This window comes from Jaculus jaculus, chromosome 14 (genome assembly GCF_020740685.1).
Source record: "Jaculus jaculus isolate mJacJac1 chromosome 14, mJacJac1.mat.Y.cur, whole genome shotgun sequence".
In the NCBI taxonomy this organism is placed as follows: domain Eukaryota; kingdom Metazoa; phylum Chordata; class Mammalia; order Rodentia; family Dipodidae; genus Jaculus; species Jaculus jaculus.
Window position 1 is genome coordinate 67,313,400 of NC_059115.1, and position 25,095 is coordinate 67,338,494.

General features: G+C 50.0%; 1 long non-coding RNA gene across 1 annotated transcript in view; it reads left to right on the plus strand.

The window, feature by feature from the left end:
* The first annotated feature begins 243 nt into the window (after positions 1–243).
* Positions 244–25,095, plus strand: part of LOC123454564 — a 239,200-nt gene continuing 214,348 nt past the window's right edge. The window contains exon 1 of the long non-coding RNA XR_006633402.1: positions 244–300. This is a non-coding gene — a long non-coding RNA (uncharacterized LOC123454564). The remainder of the gene's footprint in view (positions 301–25,095) is intronic.

Sequence of the window (25,095 nt, forward strand, 5' to 3'; positions counted from 1 at the left end):
AGGGAGGAGAGGGAGGCGGGCAGAGCGCAGTGCAGCGCGGTGGCAGAGGCGGCGGCGGCGGCGGCGGCGGAGGCAGCGAGAGAGGGAGGCCGGCGGGGCGGCGCGGCGCGGCGGGGCGGCGGGGCGAGGCGAGGCGAGCGCGGGCCAGCGGCGGCGGCGGCAGCGGCGGCAGCGGAGGAGCCGCAGCGGCAGCGGGCCGGGCCGGGCCGGGCGCGCATCAGTGGCGGCGGCAGCGGCAGCGGCGGCGGCGGCAGCGGCGGCGGAGGCGGCGGCAGCATCGCTCCCCGGAGCCGGCTGCAGGTGAGGCGGGCGGACGCGCGGGCTGCAGGGCCGGGGCTCTGGGCCTCTTTCCAAGCTACCTTCTCCCCTGGCTGGCTTCCCTTCCGCAGGCGCCCGTCCAGGGGACCCCGCTGGAGCTGAACCCGAAACCCCAGCCCGAGCTCGCTCCTTCCCCCATCCCAGCATCCCCGGGTCTCCTCTTTCGGTGGAGCCAGGCGCCTTGTCAGCAGTGACCTTGAGCGGGCGCCCGGAGGCGGGCGGGCGGGGTGCGGGAGGGGGCGCGCCTCGTGCCCGCCACGCGCAAACTTTCCCCAGCTGCGAGCAGCCCGGGAGCTGGGGGAGAGGTTTTCCAGGGGCCAGGGGGCCAGGACCCCACCCCATCACCTCCTTCCCAGCTGTCTCTGACTTCTCCACCTGCCTCCCCCCACTATTGGGGGCCCTAGTTCTCCCCTGCAGGCTGGGAGGTGGCGGCGGTCTGTCCATAGCTATGGACCTGGGCTGGGGGGACTCCCCAAAGGTGGCTTGTGGCTCCTAAGAGCAGAGATGCTGCGGGAGGACCCTGGGGCCCATGCTGTCTGCATCTCGGGGGTCCTTTCCTAGGTGCCCTCCATCTGCCCACGATCGTTCCCCAAGCACGCGTGGTCCCCCACCTGGTGACAAGGGACCTCTGGAGCTCCCTGAGCGAGCTCGGAAGCCCCGCAGTCACGTTGGAGCAAAGATCTGCAGTGTGATTTTTTTTTTTTTTTTCAGCCCGGGCCGCACAAGCTCCTTTGGAAAGTGGGGCTTTGGGCAAATGTGCCTCAGGCCTCGTAGTGAGACCACTGTGTTCTTGAACGCCCGGTTCCCATCCCCAGCACCCAGCTCTTAGTCACCCCCAGCCACCCTGTGGCCTCAGGAGGAAGGGATATCTTGGCCATAGGGGGTGTCCTTGCTCTAGATATAGCCTCTTAGATCATTACCCTTGGAAAAGGGACATGAGGCCCAGAGAGGGTGAGCGTGCTTCAAGGTCACACAGCCAGGGGAAGATGGAAAACTGGGCTTTCCTGTAAGGGCTTAGGGTAGGTGGAAGGGGTGTGGAATTGGGCTTCAGGGGAGGGGTCTGGGGTTCTCTGCCACCCTGCTTCAAATTAGCCCTGTGACTCTGGCAAACCACTTCTCTCTGACTCAGTTTCCTCACGTGTATAATGGGGGTAACCACCTTATCAGAGCCCTTCTGACAGCTGGATGAGTTCGCATTCTTGAAGTTCTTCTGTCTTGGGTCCCCAGCATGCGCGGTTACCTTTCTGTGCCAGGGAAGGAAGGCTGGTTCGCTCCTGCTTCTGGCCCCTAGCCGGAGGTGGGCTTTGCTCTGCTGATGTGGGCTGGGGGGACCAGCGACAGCTGGACCCCATGTCTCTATGTATCCTGTCCAGTGGAGGGCCTGCTGCACCCACTGGCCAGCTAACAAGGCTCTGGTTTCCTTGGCTTCCAAGGGAAAATCAATACGCATTCTCAACTGGGAAATGAAGTCAGGGCGCCGTGCTGGAGCCCCAGGAACGGATCCCTCATTCCCACTCCTCTCTGGTGGGAGGAGCACAGGCTGCCCCCCCCCGCCCCATCTGACCCAGTCTTCCTCGGCCTCCATGAGAAGTCTTCCCTCCCCTAGGGGCCCTAACTAGCAGCACAGACAGGGCGTGTCGGGATCATCCACGCATTCTCTCACCTGCTTGCCTTGCCAAGCCTTTATTCCTACCTCTAATCGGAAGGTAACTTGGAAATACCTGGAATCAGCCACAGCACGTGCTAAGCACTGCTCAGCTTTGGTAAATAAGACAGCTATCTAGGTTGGCTGTGCATGTTGTCCACCACACTAAGATACTTCTGAAAGCGAGTGGAGGGCATTAATGAACAATAGTATAAACCGGGATGGTCCGGTCCAGTGGGACTGCGTGTGGAGTCCAGCCTGCGCCTGTGGAGCCCATATGCCAGTGTCTTGGAAGAACCGCTCATGTTTTCTGAGCACCAGCTTTTTGCCCGTCCTCTGTGCTGAGCACTAGTGACCATCTTCATGGCCGTGAGGTTGCCGTTACCATGGCCAGGCAGCAGCTGAGAACTTGGAGCCTCTGTCACTTAACTTACTAGGCTAGGCCACCTTCCAGGGATGGGTGACACTAGAGCCCTGGGTTACCCACATCCACTCAAGGAGACCCCTGGGTGGCTTATCAGCCAGAAGCACACCTGCTGTAATGGTTGTGCCCTGGGAGCAGACGTGGAGGCAGCGTCTGCCCGGAGAAGTCACGGGCACCTTCCTGGAGGTGAGGGCCTTCAAAGACGGGTCAGGAACATGACAGGCTGTAAGGTTGGTAGGGACCCAGGGTGGGGTGCTAAAGCCAGCCCTGTGGTGTGTGCAGACTGTTTGGGGACACCTCTAGGTCTAGGACAAGCATTAGATCCGGAACAGTGGAAGCCAGCAGAGCTGTTGTCTCAGAATGGTGAGGAATGACGTGTGACACTTTGAGTTTTTAGAAGGACTTATAAAGAGTGGACTGTGCTGTCAGTGGGGATCGGAGAGAGGGTTACATAGGATTACTGTCTGCCATGAATTTTCTGTCGTCTGACCCACAGCGGTCTGCCTGCAAGGTCACAGAAATCAGATGGTTACGTACTCTAGGGTCTCTGCAGATGAAAGCTCGCATCTGTAAGCATCAGAAAGGTTTTCCTGAGCTGACTCACTGCCAAGAAGAGAAATATTAACCTAGTTAAGGCGCAGGGCTTTTAGTTGCATATTTTGCAAATAAGAAATATGATCGTTATAAATTAAGTCTCGCCCATTTGTTAAATCCCATGCAGACCGCTCTAACCTCCCCTCACTTCCCTCCTCTCCCTGTTACCTCTGTTGCTGTAGAAAACTGAGAGTAATAAAATGCATTTTAGTAATGACTTCCCAGACTCTTGGCAAATTCCCATTTATATCCTTTCCCCCATCCCCAACTAAGTGGAATTATTAAAGCTTTATGGTGTCTAAAAATGTGAATCTGGTAACAGAACAAAGGGGGCATGGGGTTAACTTGGACCTGGGGATTGAAAAATCAGCCTAGAAAGATTTGGGAAGCAGAAGAGAACTTGACTGAGGAGGAGAAAAGGAGAGAGGCTGGGTTTGTGCAGTGTGCTGATCAAATACGACTCGCTAATTTTTTTTTTTTTTTTTTGGGTTTTCAAGGTAGGGTCTTACTCTAGCTCAGGCTGACCTGGAATTCACTATGTAATTTCAGGGTGGCCTTGAACTCACGGCAGTCCTCCTACCTCTGCCTTCCAAGTGCTGGGATTAAAGGCGTGCACCACCACACCCTGTTCTAATTCTTATCAGTTGCAGTTCTTAGTAATGTTTGAACAGTGGGGGTCCCACATTTTTGCTTTGCATTGGGTCCCACAAATTACATAGCTGATTCTGGGTAGGATGGAGGGGCAAAATAGGGGTAGGAAGAGGTCAAAAGGCAGGGAAAAGTAGAAGAGAGAAAAGAAAGGAACATTTTCTTGAGAGGGGCTTAGCTCAGTAGTAGAGTGTGTGCTTAGCACATATGAGACCCTGAGTTAAACTGCCAGCACCACGAACATTTTATATTATTTATTTGCAAGAAGAGAGAGAAAGAATGAATAAGAAAGAGAATGAATGGACACACCCGGGCCTCTTGCCTCTGCAAAAAAACTCCAAATGCATGCACCACTTTGAGCATCTGGCTTTACATGGGTCCTGGGGAATCGGATCCTGGGCCATTGGCCTTTGCAAGCAAGTGCCTTAATCGATGAGCCATCTCTCCAGCCCAATAATCTCTCTCTCTTTTTTTTTTAATTCAAAATAAGCTGGGTGCAGTGGCTTATGCCTTTTAATTCCAGGAGGCTGAGATGAGAGGATCATCTTGAGTTCAAGACTGGCCTGAGCTATAGAATGAGTTACAGGTCAGCCTGGACTAGAATGAGACCCTGCCGAGATAGAGAGACAGGTCATAGACAGATAGATCACAGGGCTGGGGTGACTCAGTGGTTGAAGGACTTGCTGCACAAGCATAAGGACCTCAACTAGGATCCCCAGTAGCCACATAAAATGCAGAGGGTGGTGCCAAATGCCTTTAGTCCCAGCACCGAGGAGGCAGAGACAGGTTAGAGACCCTACTTCAATAACTAAATAAATAATGAAATAAATAAATAAATGTCCCTACCACATACAAGATGTCCTGAGACCATTTTGCAACATTTATCTGCTTTGATCCACAAAGGGGTTCTGTGCAGCTGGTGATGATCCCTATGTAAAATGCAGTTGCGAGTTGGAGGGATGGCTTAGTGGTTAAGGCATTGGCTGCAAAGCCAAAGGACCCAGGTTTGATTCCCCAGGACCCATGTAAGCCAGATGCACAAGGTGGCACATGTATCTGGAGTTTATTTGCAGTGACTAGAGACCCTGGTGTGCCCATTCTCTCTTTCTCTGTCAAATAAATAAATAAATAAATAAATAAATAAATAAATAAATAAAAATAAAATGCAGTCAGGTCTGGTGAATCCCCCCGATCAAGACAACTGCCTTGGAAAAGGAGAGTGTGTTCACCGTCCCCAATAGCCATGGGTGTCTCTACCAGGCAGAGCTGTCCAGGAAAGTATCTGGGCCAGCCAGGAAGTGAGGTGTCCCAGTGGGAAGCTGGGCTGAGAGCTTTGTTGTGGTTTTTCCCAGGGAAGTGAAGAGGGCTTCGAAACCACTAGTTTGAGTCACTTCAACAGATACTGGGGCACATGGGCTGTCCGTGCACTGCAAGGCACCTGGTCCAGGGACGACTAGGGCAGAGGAACCTTGGCCCAGAGGGCTAGAGCTCCAAGAAGAAGGTGGCTGGGTGTGTGGCATGTGTATGGGTTGTCGTCCGTATGAAGGCACCCTTCTTGGGAATGGACCTCCCATGGGAGGGCCTGTCCCCCCCTCAGGGTCAGCAAGGCCCCCCAAGATGTCAAAGCATCAGCTACAGAACCCAGAAAACAGTCATTACACTCCCCATTTGACAGAAGAGGAAGAGGCTCTAGGAGGTTTGAGTAAAGGGCCTGACCTGATTGCTCAGGTAGCGTTGGGGAGAAGGCTGTTATTTTTTTTCCTTGCCACGATTCCCTAAACAGTGTGACAATTATTTGCGTAGCATTTGCATAACATTAGGTATTGTAACTCATCTAGAGAGGACTGGAAGTGAATGGGAGGGTTGTGTAGGTTCTATGCAAATGCCACGCATTGTTATATAAGGAACTTGGGGGCATCTGCAGATTTTGACATGGGCAAGTGTCCTGGAACCAGCAAGCGTCCTGAGGATACCAAGGGACAACTGTGTAATTTTCTCCCTAATAAACCAGAGGTGAAGTGAAAGGTCATGGTGTGAGGGAAAGAGGAGTCAAGGGCAAGCTTTCTGAGGCAGACTCTCTTCCAAGAGGATGAGGGCAGTTGAGCCTATTACACCTGCCTCCTTCTCAAGGACCAATAAGGTAAGGATGGGCACCTGCAAGGTCAGAGTGGACTGCTGAGGAGCCTCTCCACCGGGAAGGGCTCCTAGATGTTTGCTCCCATCTGTGAACTCCCGCCATCCATCAGACACCATTATCATGCAAGGCTGGGCATTTTGAGGGGTATAAGGAGAGGGACCCATAGCTTTTCTTCAGATTCTCAGAGAGCTCCATGGCCCACAAAACAGGAAGCAGCCACGACTTCCCAAGAAAAGACATGATGAGCCGGGCGTGATGGTGCACGCCTTTTAATCCCAGCACCTGGGAGGCAGAGGTAGGAGGATCGCTATGAGTTCGAGGCCACCCTGAGACTCCATAGTGAATTCCAGGTCAGCCTGGGCTAGAGTGAGACCCTACCTCAAAAAAATAAATAAATAAAAATTAAAAAAAATCGCCGCGATGGTGAGGAGGCGCTAAGCAAGGGGAGTGCCCGGTGGTGTCAGAAACAAGGGTGTGGCAGGGACAAAGGGAGGCAAGGGGGCACTTGCCTCCCTTCTCCTGCCCCAGCTAGGTGCTGTGGCAAATACCGTCATTCATGAGGACAGGATTCTGGTGAGAAGGAGTGATCTGCTCCCTAATTCAAAAATCAAAAGTAGGGGCTGGAGAGATGGCTCAGTGGTTAAGGTAACAGCCCTGAGATCAGTTCCCCAGCACCCATGTGGTGCCTGCATCTGGAGTTCATTTGCAAAATATATATATATTTTTTTGGGGGGGGGTTCAAGGTAGGGTGTCACTCTAGCCCAGGCTGACCTGGAATTCACTGTGGAGGAGTCTCACGGTGGTCTTGAACTCACAGCAATCTTCCTACCGCTGCCTCCCAAGTGCTGGAATTAAAGGCGTGTGCCACCACGCCCGGCCTAATTGAATATTTTTTTAAAATATCAAAAGTGAAGCTGGGCTTGGTGGCACACGTCTTTAATCACAGGACTCAGGAAGCAGAGGTAGGAAGACTGCCGTGAGTTCAAGGCCACCTTCAGACTCCATAGTGAATTCCAGGTCAGTCTGAGCTAGAGTGAGACCCTACCTCAAAAAAACAAAAACAAGCAAACAAACAAAACAAGTGGAACTTGGGAAAATGACCAAGGCTTGTGCTGGGCTCAGTCTGAGGAAATGGCCGTAAAGGTGGGTGAGCGTGGCAGACAATGGATTGGGTTAGTGTGTGTCCATTCATGTGCACACATACCTGTAACATGCTATGTCATCTTCACGTCATTCTCCCTGGAAGTGAAGCAGTCTGGGAGCAGTGTGCATGGGTGGCTTTGATGGGTCACATGCACACCGAACCATTGTTGGTGTTTCTCTGTGACTTTGCGTATATCTCCATAAGCACCATGCGTTTCGGGTGGCCTGTCCCCTTGCTCTCTGGGGGTCCATCTGCATATTCTTACAGGCCTTTAGGTACTGGTCCCCCACCCCCTACCCTGTGATGAGCCTCTTGATTAGCCTATTTGGCCTCTGCTAGGCTCTGTTTCAGGGTTTACCACCCTAGACAGTTCCAGGCAGAGGCAGGGACACAGATGGAGGTGGGGTGCAGGTTCGTGAGAGGACAGCAGACTCCCAACCCCGTCTCATGTGACTCTAGGAAAGTATGCCCAAAAAAGGTGGATCCTGGCTGCAATTCTATATGTACTTTTTTTTTTTCTCTTTTCAAAATAAAAGTAGCTCTTTTCTCCCCCCCTGGCTATAGAGATGTTACATAATGATTATGTAAAATTCAAATGGCATCAAAAAGTATAAAGAACAAAGTAAAACTCAGATGAAATGCCACAAAACAAAGCGAGCTCCTGTTAACATTTTTTTCTCAAATGCCTTCCAGACATTTCTCTATAGTAAGCTCATAAATGGCTACTGTATTTTCTATGCCTTCCCTCCCAATAATAAAGCATGAACATCCTTTTTTGAAAGAGGTGGGGTTTGAGGCAGGGTCACACTCTAGCCCAGGCTGATCTGGAACTTATGCTGTAGTTCCAAGCCGGCCTCGAACTCTGGTCGATCCTCCTACCTCTCCCTCCTGAGTGCTGGGATTAAAGGTGTGCGCCCCCTTGCTGGGCTAGAGCACAAACATCTTAAATATCAACAGATAACGTCTCCCTTGTCTTTTACCAGTGGCTCGGCCATCATGTTTAATGGATCCCTTCCTAATGGGCACTTAGATTGTGTCCAGAATTCTGCTATCATAAGCAATACTGTGATGGACATTCTGGGGACCCCTGGGCCAGGTCCAGGCATCTCTGGAGGACACGTTCCCAGAAGTGGAGCCAGTAAGTCAAAGATTGGGGGTGAAAGAAGGTCAGAGTCATAGAGATCAGACAGAGAAACCATCTCTGGCTCTAGAGGCTGTTTGAGCGAGGTCAAAGGAGAGAGACGCATGGAGTATGGGCTGGTTGGGGAGTCAACTGTGGAGAAGGAGAGGCAGCAAGAGCTCTGCTTTAAATGAGCCATCCTGTAGGCAAAAGTGAGTGTGGTGGCTTTCAGATATGCAGCTCCCGTGATCCTTCCACCACCTTCTATCATCCTGTGTGTGAGACACAGCTCCATCCGTGGCTACAGAGGAGCCTCCACAAGCCCCCCCCCCCCCCGCCCTCTCTCTCTCCTTTCAAGCAAGAAGGAGTTCCCATTATGTGCCCAACCAACTTCCTCTTCTGTCTCATTGGCTGGAATCGAGTGACATGGCTTTGCCTAAACCAGTTGCTGCCATGGGAATGTATCAGTGGGGCTTAAAGGGACCAACACTGCTGCCTGAGGCATTTGCAGGGCTGCATTATGAACACAGTCAGGACTCTGCCAGCCAGAAAGGTAGAGGGGCACCCAGAAACTGCCCCACTGTGTGCTCACTGGGGGCCACCCAGAAACTGCCCCACTATGTGCTCACTGAGCAGGAACTGTGTAGGATGAAGGAGTAGGTTTTGGTCCCTCTCATGACCTTCAAAGGCTAACACAGGGCCAGGGCCCAGAAGAACAATGCTGATCATTGATTGATTGATTGAACTGAATTGATAGATGTTTCTCCATCTAACCCTGATATTCATCTGGCTGATGCTGTGCCAGTTTGAGAGGATAGTTTGGGTACTGCAAAGAATATAGAAATGAGGCTGGATAGATGGCAAAGCCAAAGGACCCAGGTTCAATTCCCCAGGACCCATATGACCCCGACGCACAAGGTCTACTTCTGGAGTTCATTTACAGTGGCTGGAGGCCTTGGTGTGTCCATTCTCTCCCTCAATCTCTCAAATAAATAAGTAAAATATTTCAAAAAGAATATAGAAATGATGTTAGCTTCAAATATGTTGTGGTAGAGGAGCCTCTGAAAGATGTGACATTGGGCTGGATTCCAGAGCAGAGGGGCCTTCCAGGAGGGAAAGTGAAGGTGCCCGGAGGAGTAAGTGGTTACAGGTCAAGAGCCTGGGTCAAGCCGAGGTGTGTGCTGGAGAAAGTCAGCCATGCCCTCCGAGTTGAGGGTGTGAGGATGTGCCTGAAGGTTCTTTCTTGAAGTCCTACTGGGTGCTGGATCATCTTCCTTGTGCCTTGATAGACTGGATTCTTCCATACCCGATGTCTGGATGGAGAAGTGAGTTCAAGGTGGCTTGTCCAGCATCGCAGAGCTGGGGGAAAGCAGGTGTAGAGCTTGCATCTTTCCTAGAACGCTGTGGGGCATGGAGGGCCCACCTCAGAACAGTGGGTGCTGATATGAGTCGGCAATGAAGAGCCTGGAGATTGTTAGGAGGGCCTAGAAGAATGCTGCCTTAAGTAGAAGAGCCTGATGGGAAGCAGGTGCCATGGAGGAGCAATGGTCTTCAACATCGAACCTGACTTTAGATCCCTGCACTGCCAATTTGCTATGTGATCCTGAGCAGGACACTTCTCTGTGCCTCAGTTTTCCCCCATATAAGATGATTATGATTCAACATGTGTCCAGTGCCCAGTGCATTCTAAGAGTTTGATCAGTCGAGTCATTCTTTTTTTTTAATTTTATTTATTTATTTGAGAGCGATAGACACAGAGAGAAAGACAGATAGAGGGAGAGAGAGAGAATGAGCGCGCCAGGGCTTCCAGCCTCTGCAAATGAACTCCAGATGCGTGCGCCCCCTTGTGCATCTGGCTAACGTGGGACCTGGGGAACCGAGCCTCGAACCGGGGTCCTTAGGCTTCACAGGCAAGCGCTTAACCACTAAGCCCCATTCTTTTTGTTTATTTATTTATTTTGGCTTTTTGAGGTAGGGTCTCGCTGTAGTCCAGGCTGACCTGAAATTCACTCTGTATTCTCAGGGCAGCCTCGAACTCCCTGTGATCCTCCTAGCCTCTGTCTCCCGAGTGCTGGGATTAAAGGTGTGCACCACCACGCCCGGTGGTTGAGTCATTCTTATTGCCGAGCTACTGTTCTCTTTGTTCAGAACTTGGTGGGTTAGCTCATGTAATGGACAAGGACTCCTTGCGTGGGGTCCTGGGCCCCTGGTTGAGCCATGGTTACTACCTTCATGTTAGACCTCGACTTGATACCTACCTGTGATAGGAGAGTCAGGCAGCTGCTTTCTAGCCCTAAACTCCTGCTCCAAAGCCTGCACCACACAAGGAAGGGGAGAGGAGACCAGAACTAAATGGGCGTGAGCAAAGGACAGGGGGCAGGAAGGTGGAGGAGCATCCAGGAATAGGCTGAGGGCCTCGCCCCCAACCCACCCAAGGACCAGGCAGCAATGAGGACCCCAGGATGGGCAAGTTGGAGGGGTTTGGAGGTGATGGAGAAAAGCCAGAGAGGAAGGGGAGGAGGGAAGAAAAGAGAGAGAGAGAGAGAGAGAGAGCCAGAGTACACAGCTCCTCTTCACATCAATGTTTAATACCTGGGGGTAGGGCTTTGAAGACTGTTCAAAGCCTAGAACTACATTTCTCCAAAGTTTTCAGGAACACTGCAATTACGCCAGAGAACATGTCTATGAAATCCCCTTATATTCTATTTCTGGGCCTAAGGTTTTATAACCAGAGTCAGCAATCGAGTGGAAGTGTGTAGGCGGCTGACCCTGGACAGCTTCCACGATGGAGAGGCGGGAAGGGTATTTTTATCTGCAAACATTGAGTCTCATAGGGTGAGGGTGGGGAGGAGGCCGCTTCCCCACTTTGGGTTTCCCACCCACTAGTGCGTTGAGATGCGAACTCGTCTTTGACAGAAGTTGTTCAAGTTCTCTGCTTAGAGTGGGCGGCTGAGGGCCGGGGATGGAGCCAGGGAACTTGTCTGGGACTTTGGTATGCTGCAACCAAGGGCTCTGAAATTCAGTCAGCCAGAGCTTCCTTCAGATCTGTCTTGGGCTTTAGCCATGCCCAGGGTAGTTTTGCCTAGAGATTTCCCGGGCTCGGCAGGGTTGCTTGGCCCTTGTCACGTGATAGGCTATCCAGCACTCACAGGCGCTATCTTACTGCCAACTCTAAGGGCCAGCAGATGGTCCCGTAGTCCTGGCTGGATCCCACACTTGCCTGTGGTCTGCTGAGGCCATGGGTGCAACTCTGCAGGTCTCAGTGGTCTCCCATGTGATAAAAGTTGGCTAGAGGGCTGTAGAGATGACTTAGCAGTTAAGGTGCTTGCCTGCAAAGTCTAAGGACCCAAGTTCAGTTCCCCAGCACCTATGTAAGCCAGATGCATAGAGTGGCACATGCATCTGGAGTTCATCTGCAGTGGATAGAGACCCTGGTATGCCCATTCACACACACGCGCACACACACACACACTCTCTCTCTCTCTCTCTCTCTCATCTACCTCTTTCTTTCTCTCTCTCTCAAATAAATATATTTTATTTATTTATTTTTTTTTGAGTTAGGGTCTCACTCTAGCCCAGGCTGACCTGGAATTCACTATGTAGTCTCTCAGGGTGTACTCAAACTCACGAGATCCTCTTACCTCTGTGTCCTGAGTGCTGGGATTAAAGGCGTGCGCCACCACACCCGGCTTCAAATAAATGAATATAGTTTTGAAAAGAGTTGGCTGGCCCCAAGCTGGGTTAGGGTGACTTTAGCTGGGCCTCTCTCCTCTGCTCCAGGTAGAGTCTAACCTGAGCTCATGTGTCATGGTAATCGTATACTGTCTTCCATTCTGTCATCAGAAAACTGTTTCTCACCTCAAATGCAAAGCTTTGTGGTTACTAAGACTTAGAACTTTGTCTTTTTCCCTCCCTCCCTTCTTTCCTCCATTTCTCTCTTTTTTTTCCTCTCTCTCCCTCTCTCTCTTTTTTGCAATATTGGGGTTGAACCAAAGGCCTCCACATGCTCTACCACGGGGCTACATCTCCAACTGAGACAAGGTCTCACTAACTTGCCCAAGCTGGCCTTCAATTCGCTTTGTAGACCAGGCAGGCCTTGAGTACATGGTGCTCCTTCCTCAGCTGCCCAAGTAGCTGGACGGCAGGCCTGAGCCACCAGCTCTGGCTAAGTCTTAGGCTTTGTCTTCTGATGGTTGGTCATGGAATGAGTTCACACCTCTGTGTTTGGTGCCTAAAGGTGTGTTTGCATTGTATCATGCGGTCAGGCTGTGGGAGAAAGTGGATACTCATTCATATGCATGTTCTTGCTGACCCCACTCCCAGCCCTTCAGGACAATCTATAGCTACACGCTGCTGGACGACTGGAAGTGAGTCTGTTTAGGGGGTGCAGGGCTACAGATGAGGACAAGTCAGCAACTCAGCCGCCCTTGGAGAAATCCCCCAGCGCACACATAGGCCTTTGAGGTTGCTGAGCGAATTCCCTCCCAAACCATGAGCTCAGGTCCACAGTGAGGTGCCTTGGTCTTAGGTAAGGGGGATTTCTGCCACATGCTGTGATTTCTACATCTTTCTTGCATAAGTTTCTCACAGGCTGAGCAGATTCTCAGACCTGTCTATTGAGTTGATGTGAACTGGATTTTTTTTGTTGTGTCGAATTTTCAGTCATAGGAAACACCGGTCCAGCACTTGGCACTTAAGTGAGCTAAGAGAAGGAACCATGTTCATCTCAATGAAAATGCTGTCAGTTGGGCTGGAGGGATGACTTACTGGTTAAGGCACTTGCCTACAAAGCCAAAGGACCCAGATTCGGTTCCTCAGGACCCACCTAAGCCAGACACACAAAGTGAAACATGTGTCTGGAGTTTGTTTGCAGGGGCTGGAGGCCCTGACATGCCCATTCTCTCTGTCTCTCTGTCACTCTCTCTCTCAAATAAATAAATAAATAATAATATTTTTTAAAATACTGTGAGTTGTGGTGTGAGAAAGTTAAGACTCAATGCAGTTAATTCCTTCACTCACTCACTCATTCATTCATTCACTAATTAGGTCTTGAGCGCCTGGTTTGAGCCAAGCCCCCGTGACTGCCCCTGAGCAGTGACTTGAGTCATGGGTGCTGTCCCCAGGAGCTCACAGGCTAGCAGGAGCACGGGGAAGCAGGCACACTGTGTGCAGTGTCACCCTGGGGAGCCTGGGAAGCTGCATCCCAGAACTCTTGTGCACCAGCCACTGCCAAACCTTTCTGTTCTCAGAGGATGGCATGATACATGACCGTCCCCTGTGTCGCTGGCCAGAATAATGCTCTTAGGGTCCCCGAGAGAGAATCAGTTCAGTCCCAGGGATGCCCCAGGATGTATAGAGCTGGTGGCTATGATCCTGTGACCTCGACGTGTCTCCTCATGCATTTCCCAGTGGGTGTTGGCTAACATTTATTAGCCTGCTGCAGAAAAAAAGGCTGCGAGGCTGGATGACTTGTCTGTAGCCAGCAAGCCCGGGCGCCCACAGAGCAGAAATTAATGAATGACAGTTGGGAAAGAGACAGGGAATGGGACAGCAGCTATTTTCAGCACGCTCTGCGGAGCAGATCCTGACGCCGGCGTCTGCGTATTAACTCTGCCTGCCCTTTGCGCAGAAAGCGGAGTCGCGTTGGCTTGGGTTTTGTTTGTTTGCCGCTGCCTGGCTCGTGCATCTTATAAAAATATGCAGATTCTGAACTAACGAAAACACGAAGCTACTGTGAAGATCAGTTCTCTCCCCCCTCCCCCGCCCCGCTCCCCTCCAGTTCCTTGAAGCTTCCTCATTCTCTGAGTTAGCTAATGAAAGACTAGGGTGGCCAGGTCTGAGTTCCACCCTTGGCTTTTCTACTAACTGTTGACGCTATTCACCTGACCCCTCTAGGCTTCTGTTTTCTCACCCGTGAAGATTTGACCGCAGAACTTTTGAAAGATTACACAAAATTCCATACAGAAGAGTTCTGAGCCCCCAAAACACCTTATTTGATGTTACAACTCCTTATTAATACAGCAAAATATCACCCTCCCCCCACACACAACGAAAGCCGTTCTTCTTCCCAGGCAGAGCACAGTGTCCGGGCACCTAGGCTTAGGGATCAGTGATATATGACCCTAGGCAACATCACATTGCTCAGTTTGGTGGTTTGAGATGTGGGAGCACGGAAATCCCCACCCCGTGTCTCAGTGTCCAGGCCAGAAATAGAGGAATGTGAATAAGAAGAGCGTCCATGATCAACTTTCTCCTGGAAATTCCTAAGTGTAGACACGTGCAGACCCCGAGGGGCCTCCTGGGAAATTCTGGTGCTGACCCTCCACCTTGGGCCCGAGTGTCATAGGAACTGGCCTGTGTTCAGTGCGTCGAGTGTTTGCTGAAATGCAGCCATTGGCTTTTTTTTTTTTCTTTGTTCATTTTTTACTTATTTATTTGAGAGCGACAGACACAGGGAGAAAGACAGATAGCGGGAGAGAGATAGAATGGGCACACCAGGGCTTCCAGCCACTGCAAATGAACTCCAGACGCGTGCGCCCCCTTGTGCATCTGGCTAACGTGGGACCTGGGGAACCGAGCCTTGAACCAGGGTCCTTAGGCTTCACAGGCAAGCGCTTAACCGCTAAGCCATCTCTCCAGCCCAGCCATTGGCTTTTGTGGGTAAACCTAAGCATTGCCCTTCTGGAATTGAGGAATGGTGAGGGGAGCAGAAGCAATGCTTGCAGGGTAAGAACAAGTGGGCTGGGTTGATGCCTGAGGGCCCCACGGTGGGGGGTGGGGTCGGGTGGCGGGAGAACACTAAGAGCTGGAGATAGAACATCTGTGGAGTCTGGGCCAACTCCTGACCACATGGAGCTAGTCTTGCCCCATCCCCCACCATAACCACTGGGCCACAAAGGACCTGGGTACTAGCAATAGGAAGGGCTTTATAGGGTAGCCCTGGGAACTCACTGGGACTCATGGCATGGAATACTTCTTTTATGGCATGACCCTCCATATGTTAATTTTATGGACATCACCCTATAAATGAAGGAGGTGGGATTACCCCTGCTACATATTGCAGACAAGACCTCAGAGGTTCCAAAACATTATAGGCCTTCCAGAAGTCAGCCAGCCAAAAATTTCCACCCAATACCTGCACTGTTTCAATTCTTGGGTTATTTTTTTTTTCTTTTGTATTGGTGTGTGTGGGGGAGGGATAAGATGTGTGCGTCCAGATGTGCACACCCCGTGTAGAGACCAGTGAAGAACGTGTTGGATGCCCCCCTCTTGCTCCTGTGTGGGGGTCATTTTTTGAAGCGGTGTCTCTCCCTGAATTCAGACTGGCTGGTCAGTGAGCCTCAGCGATTCTCTCGTCTCTGTTCTCCACAGGACTGGGGTGATAGGCATGTGTGGCCAGGTCCCGCTGTTTACAGGAGTATTGGGGCACTCAAACTCAGGGTGACTCAGACCTCCACGCTCATGCAGCCAGTGCTGTTACCCGCTGAGCCATCTCCTCGGCCCGTGAGCTCTTGTTTTAAAAGGGCCCTTCCGCCTGGGTGTGGCGGGTCGTGGCTAGTCATTGCTGCACTTGGGAGGCAGACGGTCATGTCACTGCAACTCTGAGGCCAACTTCATGAGTTCCAGGCCAGATGGAGCTGCCCAGTGATACCTTGTCTCCAAAAACATAAAAATGAAAAATGAAAAATAAAAATGAACTATCTCCCTGATGAATCCCGAGTGCCCACCAGGTCAGTGCCCGGCACGTAGTAGGTTCTCAACAACTATTGGCTGAACCATGCCATGCTGTGTTTTTGTTTTTTTTTTGCACAAGTCAAGCACTTTTAGCACATACGAGTCCTGCAGATGCTTTCAGGCCAAAATAAACCCAACATTAAGCAACCCTTATCTGAATGCCTGGCGCCAGAAGTATTTCAGTTTTCAGTCTTTTTTAATTAAGGTTTTGGAATAGTTACACAGACTTTTACTGAGCGTCCCTAATCCCAGATCCAAAATGCTGTGAAAGCCGAACCTTTTGCGCATCAGGTTGCCGTTCAAGAGTGTTTTGGATTTTTTTTTTAATTTATGGGTTATTTATTTGGTTATTTATACAAAACCTGTAGAGCATAACCCGAACCACGTCTCATTATCCGATGAATGATTTTCCTCTAGGATTTGACCATGTCTCCCTTCCTTTCCCTGCATTCAATACTGGCACATTCAGGAACACCTGCACTCACCAAGGCCATTTTTGGTGTCCAAAGGTAGATTCAGTGTGAGCCTGCTTCAGACCATCTAATCATCAGAGAATGAGCGATCAAAGTCGCTTAAAAGTTTGAGTAACTAGGGCAAGTGACAGCCTGAAGAAGCCTCAGTTTTCCCTTCTGCAAAATGGATTGTAGTTCTTGAAGGAGTGAAAGAGAAGTGGAGTGAAACAGTTGCATCTGACATCTGTCTTTCTCTGTCTGTCTGTCTGCTTGTCTGTCATCCTCTCAGTATATACTGGCAGGTGCACAGGCTGAGAAGCCATTGGCTGTTAGGAGGATGCTGAGGCGCTTCCATAGCAATGGCTACTGACCCAGTAGGTTGAATGTTGAATTCTTTTTGGGGGGAGGGTTGAGGTAGGGTCTTACTCTGGTCCAGGCTGACCTTGAATTGACTATGTAGTCTCAGGATGGCCTCGAACTCATGGTAATCCTCCTACCTCTGCCTCCCCAGTGCTGAGATTAAAGGCATGTGCCACCATGCCTGGCTCTTTTTCTTTAAATTTTTATTAATTTATTTATTTGAGAAGAGAGAGAGAAGCAGAAGAAAGAGAGGCAGATAGGGAAAGAATGGGTGCACCAGGGCCTCCAGTTGCTGCAAACAAACTCCAGACACAAGCACCACCTTGTGCATCTGGCTTATGTGGGTCCTGGGGAATTTAACCTAGGACTTTTGGCTTTGTAGGCAAGTGCCTTAATGGCTAAGCCATCTCTCCTGCCTGAATGTTTTATTCTTTCTTAAAAAATATTTTATTTATTCATTTATGAGAAAGAAAGAGACAGAGAGAGGGGGGGAGGGAGAGAGGGAGGGAGAAAATGGGCATGCCAGGGCCTGTAGCCACTGCATATGAACTCCAGACACATGCACCCCCTTGTCATCTGGCTTATGTGGGTCCTGGGGAATTGAACCCAGGTCCTTAGGCTTCACAGGCAAATGCCATAACCACTAAGCTATTTCCCCATCCCCTGAATGTTGTATTCTTGATCTTAAAGGAACTTCCTTTGGGAATCAGGGTTATGTCCCTCTTGATCTCAGACTGTGGACAGAGTCTGGTGAGATCTGTGGCTGCTGTCCCCACCCATACCTTGGGGCTTTGCCTTTTCAGAGTGAAGGAATGCCTCCTTTTGATATGAGCATCACTGTGGTGTGGTGTGCCTACCCATCCCAAGTTTTGGGGCCCACCCTGCCATTTGGCAACAGAATCCTCTGTCTGGTAGGGCAGGGATTGGAAGTGGACTATCAGTACAGCCCTTCCCTTCAGTTTTGATTTTTCTTTTTGGCGTGTGTTATACGTGTGGTATGATCGCATATGCAGGCGTGTGTCTTGTGCACACGTATGCAGAGGCCAGACGAAGACTCTGACGGTCCTCCTCTGTTGCTCTTTAGTCTTACTGCCTTGTATAATCCCTTGTTGAGCCTAGCGCGCCCCATTTTTTTCATGACCCTGACTGACTAGGATGCCTCAGCAATTGTCCTATTCCTGCCTCCCTTAATGCTGGGGTTACAAGCATGCGTGGCCATACCTGGCCTTTGAGGTGGGTGCTGGGCATCAAACTCAGGCCTTCATATTTGTACAGCAAGCGTTCTTACTTGGTGAGCCATTTCCCCAGCCCCTTCAGCCTTGATCTCCGCAGGACCTCTGTGACTGGCTTCCATTCTCTCTGGAATGTTCTTCCTCCTCTGGCTTGCTCTTTCACCTTCATTGAGCACTTACTCAGGGTTCCGCCCACACTGCTGCGAGAAAGTGTACAGCAGACACACACACTCACAGCGGGGCAGGATGCAGCGGGCAGGGCAGTAGACCATCATCCATCAGGCTCTGCTTGTGCCAAAGCACAGCATCTTAGTGGTTGCCCGGCAACAGAGCCATGGCCTGTGAGGTGCTGGTCCACGACTGGCGAGCTGGTCCAAAGCAAGAGAAGTAGGAGGAAAGAGAACAGTGGGGACCACTCCACAAGGCTGAGCTATGGGAAGCCCTTTGGTGCTAAGATTTTCCCCTTCCTACACTTTCTGTGGTAGAGCAGCCCTTCTGTGACGTCGAAGCCGGAACGGCTTTTCTTTATTTGCCTTTTAATATGTCTATTTGGCACCACTGGTTTGACCAACCTAAAGTTGTCTTCTATTTATTTTGATTTATCCAGGCCTGCACAGCCCCCTCAGTGAGAACTACTGATTTATTCTATTGTGGGGAGGGGAGACTGGTTATCATACTTAATCTGGCTAACAGTCCTGTGTAGGAGACATTTTTGTTCCCACTTTACAGTTGAGATAACTGAGGTGAGAAGAGGCAGCTCCCCCACAGCCACAGTGAGAAGCTCCTTGAGAGGGATTCCAGCTAGCCCAAGTGGTAGACTTTGCAGAATATACTGAGATCTATACTCTGTCACCATTTCATTGTATTGAGTAGCACCCCATTGAATCTTTTAAAAAATTTTTTTGTTGTTCATTTTTATTTATTCATTTGAGAGAGATAGAGAAAGAAAGAGGGAGGGAGAGAGAGAGAAAGAGAGAGAATGGGCGCGCCAGGGCTTCCAGCCACTGCAAACAAACTTTAGATGTGTGCGCCCCCTTGTGCATCTGGCTAACGTGGCTCTTGGGGAATCGAGCCTTGAACGGGAGTCCTTAGGCTTCACAGGAAAGCTAGCAGTCATGTCTTGGTGAGACAACGCTGGGTGGGTTTTGTAGAGCCAGCCAGACATGACTTGCTGAGGAATAGAGCAGCCAGTGTGGACGGCTGTTTGCGCCGGCGCCATCGCTGTCTGAGAGTGAGCTCCTTCTCCCATGCCTTTTGCAGGGCGCATCTCTGACTTGATGCAAACCTGCAGACAAATTGGTAACTCAGGTGGAAGAAACAGCCCCCATAGACAGGAGCTGGCCTGAGTCAACGCTCATCCTGTGGAGTTTGAACACTGGGGAATCAGAGATGAAGGACTTAAAGGGGAGTGAGGGAGGAAGGTGTGGCCCTCATCCTTGGGGTGGCCCCTCATACATAGCTGTTGTCCGTCAGCTCCCTAGGGACTTGTTGGTTCTCCCCTGTGGAAGTTTCTCTATGTTTGAGGAGCCATTGCCCAAGCATTGTCTCCTGAGTATTTCTAGTAAGTAACCCAAGAAGTCAGGTATGAACAGGCCCCATTCACAACCAGAGAAACTGAGGCAAAGCTCCAATCCCCTTAACCATAAAATGGAAATGACATCGAATATCTTCCTCATGGAGGTTGTAGTGAGAGTTTAATGAATATATGAGAATAAAGAGAATGAACACATTTAATATTAATTATTCAATGAGCTGTTTTAATTATGTAATAAATATATTAAATCTTACACATTAATGTTTAATATATAACACGATGAATATATAAGATATTAACTATTCGCTTCTATTTAATCTAATGTCGATAATCAAAACAAGTGGCTGGTATGTGGGAAGTGTTCACTAAATATTGGCTACTTGCTGTTATGATTTCTAAGGTCACCCAAGCAGTAACTGGCAGATGGCTTGAGTTCCGGTAGCTGTTTTCATTTCCATTTTATCACCCAATTCTCTCTCTTTTCCCACGGAAATTCCAAAGTTGTTCTTAGTGGATCATCAACCAAAAGAGTGGTGCTGACCTCAGGTGCCCTAGCAAGAGCTTCTCACATTTGATTCTCTTTGGAGAGTAAGAACATTCCTCAGTGACCCTCCCCCCCCCCATCACCACCACCACAATGACAACAGGAAACTGACTGGGCAGAGCCAGGTGCTGTGCTGAGTGCCCATGAACATATGTGCATCCATCTTCCTAGCTCCACAATGTGGGAACCCTGAGGCAGGGGGATAAGGATGCTCTTCTGTATCTTGTTCCCACACCTCTTTGGACCGTGTGTGATGCACATCAGCGACAAACCCTGGATTCTCAGTGCTCTATGTGCTTTCCAAAGCCAGGCTTCCAGCCCTTCAACCATGCCTCCCTAAACCAGGATCTTCCTTGGGTCTCATTGTCCTCAGTTTGTAAAACAAACATGCTAGCTGGTGAGCCGGTCAGTTTCCTGTCTTGGTGACAAAAATCCTAAGGAAAAACAAATTCAACTTAAAGGAGGCAAGAGTTATTTTGGCTCATGTTTTCAGAGGTGTTGGTCCCATGTTACAGGCTCCACTGCAATGGATCTGTGTTGAGGCCAAGCTGCAAGTTTGTTCGCCTCTGTAACCATTAAGCAGAGAGGAAGACCCAGGGAGATGCCAGAGCCCGGTGTGGTGGCGCATGCCTGTAATCTTAGCACTAGGGGGCGTGGTGGCGCATATTTTTATGTCATAAATATCCAGTCAAGGAACTGGGCAAACTGGCGCACGCCTTTAATCCCAGCACTCAGGAGGTAGAGGTAGAAGGATGGCCAGGAGTTTGAGGTCACCCTGAGACTACATAGTGCATTCCAGGTAAGCCTGGGTTAGAGTGAAACCTTACCTTGAAAAACCAATAAATAAATAAATAAGAAAGATTCTGGGGACTCAACAGACTTTTCGAAGGCATGCCCCCCCCCCACCCCCAGTAACCCATTGTCTGCAATCAGTTTCTACTAACACAGCCTCCAGTACCTCCAGAGACCTCGTCAGTGGCTGAGGTCAGAGCCCTTGACGTGGTGACTTCTCAAAAGCCTTGCCTCTCAACACTGTTGGGGACCAGGCCTTCAACAGATGAACCTTAGGGGGACACTTTGTATCCTGCCCATAACACATGGCCCCTGCGACACACCTTCATCCAACATCCCAGACTAGAAGCTTCTATGAGGGACGCCTTCACATCACTTGTCTTGCTTTCACCTCTCAGAAGGTTTGTCCTCAGTTTACCCATCTGAGAAATAAGGTTAGTGAGAAGGTTTACTGAGAATGTAGCAAGTGCCTAGCACAGTGCCAAACACACACACACACACACACACACAAATCCCCCACTAATAATTAATTGCTCACTATGGAGACACTTGTCACAGAGCCTCATGGGCGGGGTGGTCCTGAGATACTACCTCTGTCCTCCACAGCCTGATGTCCATTTAAGGAAATTACAGACAGTGTGAGTCAGGCTGTCTTGTAGAGGTCCACTGAGCTATGGCTCCTTGAAACAACCTCGAGCCCCTCATGCATAGTTCTAATAGGGGAAGCCTTGGCTCCAGGGCAGTGAGAATCAGAGCGGGGGTGGGGTGGGAGGGAAGAGGGAAGAAGGCAAGGAGCCAGAGGAGCAATAGCATAAGCACTCTTTAGTTTAGCCATGAGTGGAAAAGTAGCCCATTAAGTCACCCTGCCACAGATGGATCCTTTTGACTGAAGGTGATTTTAGAAATGGGAACCCTTCTTATTGGGGGCTTCAAGAGAAAATCAGGGAGAGACGCTAGAATTCTGTTCACCAAAGAATTGTCCCATCTTTTAGGTTCCCTTCTAGGTCTCTGCTGCCGTCCCACATGCATAGAGTCCTGTGTGCGTGGTAGTTAGTCTTGATTGTCAGCTTGACAGGACCTAGACTCACCTAGGTGACGAATCTCTGGGTGTGTCTGTGAAAGAGTTTTTGGACTTGGGCTTATAGAGGTGCAAGGACTCATGCTAGCTGTTGGTGGCACCGTTCCTGGGCTGCATTAAAAGGAGAAATGAAAAAGCAAGCCGAGTACCGGCATTCATTACTGTCTGCTTCCTGAGTGTAGATAATGTGACCAGCATGTCACCACACTTCTGCTGCTGGGCTCCGCCATGATGGACTGTACTCTCAAACTGTGAGCCAAAACAAACCCTCCCTCCCTTGAGCTGCCTCTGGCAGGTGTTTGTTGCAACAAGAAATGTGACCACTACAGAAAATCAGCACTGAGAATTGCTGCAATAAATCTCGGGCCTTTGGAACTGGGTTTGTTGAAGGAATGTGGAAGAGTTTGGAATTTTGGACTAGAAAATACCTACGATGCTGTAAGCAGAATTTAATGGGCCATTCTGTTAAGAATCTGAAAGACCAGAATGCCAGAAGACAGATGGACACTGGAGGCTCAGCTAATGAGATTGTGGAGGGGAATAGAAACTCAATAGGTAAATAGGGAACTGAGCCAGAGGCCATTTGTGTTATATTCTGGCAAAGAACCTGGCTGCATCCTCCTGCCTGTGTCCAGAGAACTTGAATGAGGCTGTGATGGACTAATTTGTTTGGGTGGGAGGAAGTCTCAGGACAGGATAGCATTCAGCCTGTGTCATGGTTACTGTTCATTGCTCTTATCTGGGTCTACAGTGAAAAATAAATCAGGCCAAAGGATATGAACAGGGTGTCATTTGGAAAGTAAAGTAGCAGGGTCACATTGGAATGTGCAGATAAAGTGGATCTAAAATCAGCTCTAATTGTCAAAAGGAGCAGCACCGTGAAAGAGAAACCTAGCGCTCTGCTCTGGGTCACTAAGAAAGGTGCCCTGAAGGCAAGATCCAACTCAACAGAGGTTCTGTCTTGTTATATCCCCTTTGCTGGAAGAGAACATAAACTAAGAATGCTGCTAAAGGTGTTCCGTGCTCAAACATAGCCACCTGGGCAAATGTCTCCCCAGGGTTAGCTGGATGGCACACAGAGGCAAGCACCACCATGGCACAGCTCATCAGCAGTAGTTATGTGGGGCTGGTTCTGCAGTCATGAAAGAAGCAAGGCTGAGGGAGGGGCAGGTTGTAGAGTATTGGACCGTGGTTCCACAGAGCCACTGAGGTCAAGCAATGTTTGGCAGGGTCAGAGGCCCTGCAAGGAGCACCTGAGAAGGTGCTGTGCGATGCTGCGCAGGTGAAGTCAAAGTCACAGTGAAGACCCCAGGATGTTGAAGACACGAACATGGAGAGAGGTCCGCCGAGGGAAGCTGCACTTATGGCATGGTGCTGGCTCCCAGAGAGGTGCTGGGTGTGCTGCAGGCAGGAGGGCGGTCGGGTTGGGGGCTACCCAAGGAACCAGGACTGCCCATTGCAACCCACAGATTCCATCATGAGCCCCAGATACCAGACATGGAGCTGCAGGATTCGAATTTGCTCTGCAGGGTACCATTCCCTTTTTGAATGGGAATGTTTGCTCTTTGTCATGTCATACTGGAAGTACATAACTAGGCTTTTGCTGTTGTGAGAGCTCAGCGTTAAGGGATTGCCTTGGTCCCAGAATGTTTGAATGATGTTGGAGCTTTGACTATGGGGGCATTTGGAACTGGACTGAATGCATGTTACATTGTGAGATGACCGTGAACCTATGAGGACAAAGGGTGAAAAGTTAAGGCTTAATAAAGTTATGTTCGGATATCAAATTGACAAGTAGTGGACTTGTGTTGGCTAATCTTAATTGTCAGGGGCTAGGGAGATGGCTCCCTGGTTAAAGGAACTTGCTTGAAAAAGCCTGCTGGTATGGGTTCCACTCAGGCTCAAATCCCCAGTACTGGGCTGCAGAGATGGCTCAGCAGTTAAAGTTTGCAATGCCTGCAGGCCTTGGTATGAGTCCTCAGTACCCATATAAAGCCAGATGCACTATGTGGTGGTACATGCATATGAAATCTGTTTGAATCTACAAGGCATATTCTCTCTTTCCATCTCTCTCAAATGAATACAACTATTAAAAAAAAATCTTCAGGTCTGGAGAGATGGCTTAGCGGTTAAGGCGCTTGTGTGTGAAGCCTAAGAACCCATGTTCAACTCTCCAGATCCTGTGTAAGTCAGATGCACAAAGGTGAGGCAAGTGTGAGGTGGCACATGCCCACTGGGTGGCGCAAGCGTCTGGAGTTTGACTTTAGTGGCTGAGGCCAATTCTCTCTCTCTCTAAAATAAAATAAAATAAATAAATAAAATTTAAAAAAATATTAAAAATCCTCAGTACCCACATAAAGCCAGATGCATAGAGTGGTGCATGCCTCTGGAGTGTGTTTCCAGCAGCAAGTGGTCCTAGCATGCCCACTCCCATTCCCTTTCTCCTCTCACAAATAAATAAATAAAATCTCATTTAAAAATCTTGACAGTCAGCTTGACAGGATCTAGAGTCACCTGAGAGAGAAATCTCTGGGGCAAGTCTGCAAGGAGGGTTTTTAGATGTTCACTGATGAGGAAAGACCTACCTAACTGCCCTAACTGTGGGTTAGCACCTTTCCATGGATTGTGGTCCCAGACTAACTAGGGAGGAGGAAATGAGCTGAGCTCCAGCATCCATGGCTCTCAGCTTCCTGACTGTGGATGCAGTGTGACCAGTTGCCTCAATCTCCTGCTACCCATCATTTCCTGCCATGATAGTCTGCAGACTCCAACTGTTAGCTGAAGTAAACCCTTTCTTCCTTCCTTGAGTTGCTTTTGTCAAGTATTCGCCACAGCAACAAGAAAAGCAACTGAAACATGCATGTTCACGTGTGTGCATACATACCCAACACTAGATCTCAGAACACTGTAGGACTCGTTAGGAAAAGACGCCCCACTGGGTAGATGTGGCCCCATGGCATTCTGGCAGGGGGACAGTGAGTGGCCCACCAGCCCCATCTTCCATCCCCAGTCTGCACGGCCCTGCCTGGAGCTGTGTGCACGCACACACATATGTACGCGCTCATGCACACGCACACGTGCCCTGCTTCCCCCAGGCAGTAAGAAGAGCCTGAGCTGAGCTCTTGCACCTTGCTGCCGTGAAGAGGAGGCGCCTCAGCCCCCAATCTCCACGGGGAGCCAGCTGCACTCGCTTTCCAAGAGTCATTTCTGCAAAAACCCACAGCTTCGCTGTGCTTGTTCAGAGCTGACTTGAAGATAATCGGTTTCGTCCTGAGCCTCTTCAGGACCCATCTGGTCCCCTCAAGCAACACTTGTTGCTTTCTGGAGGGTCATTTTCTT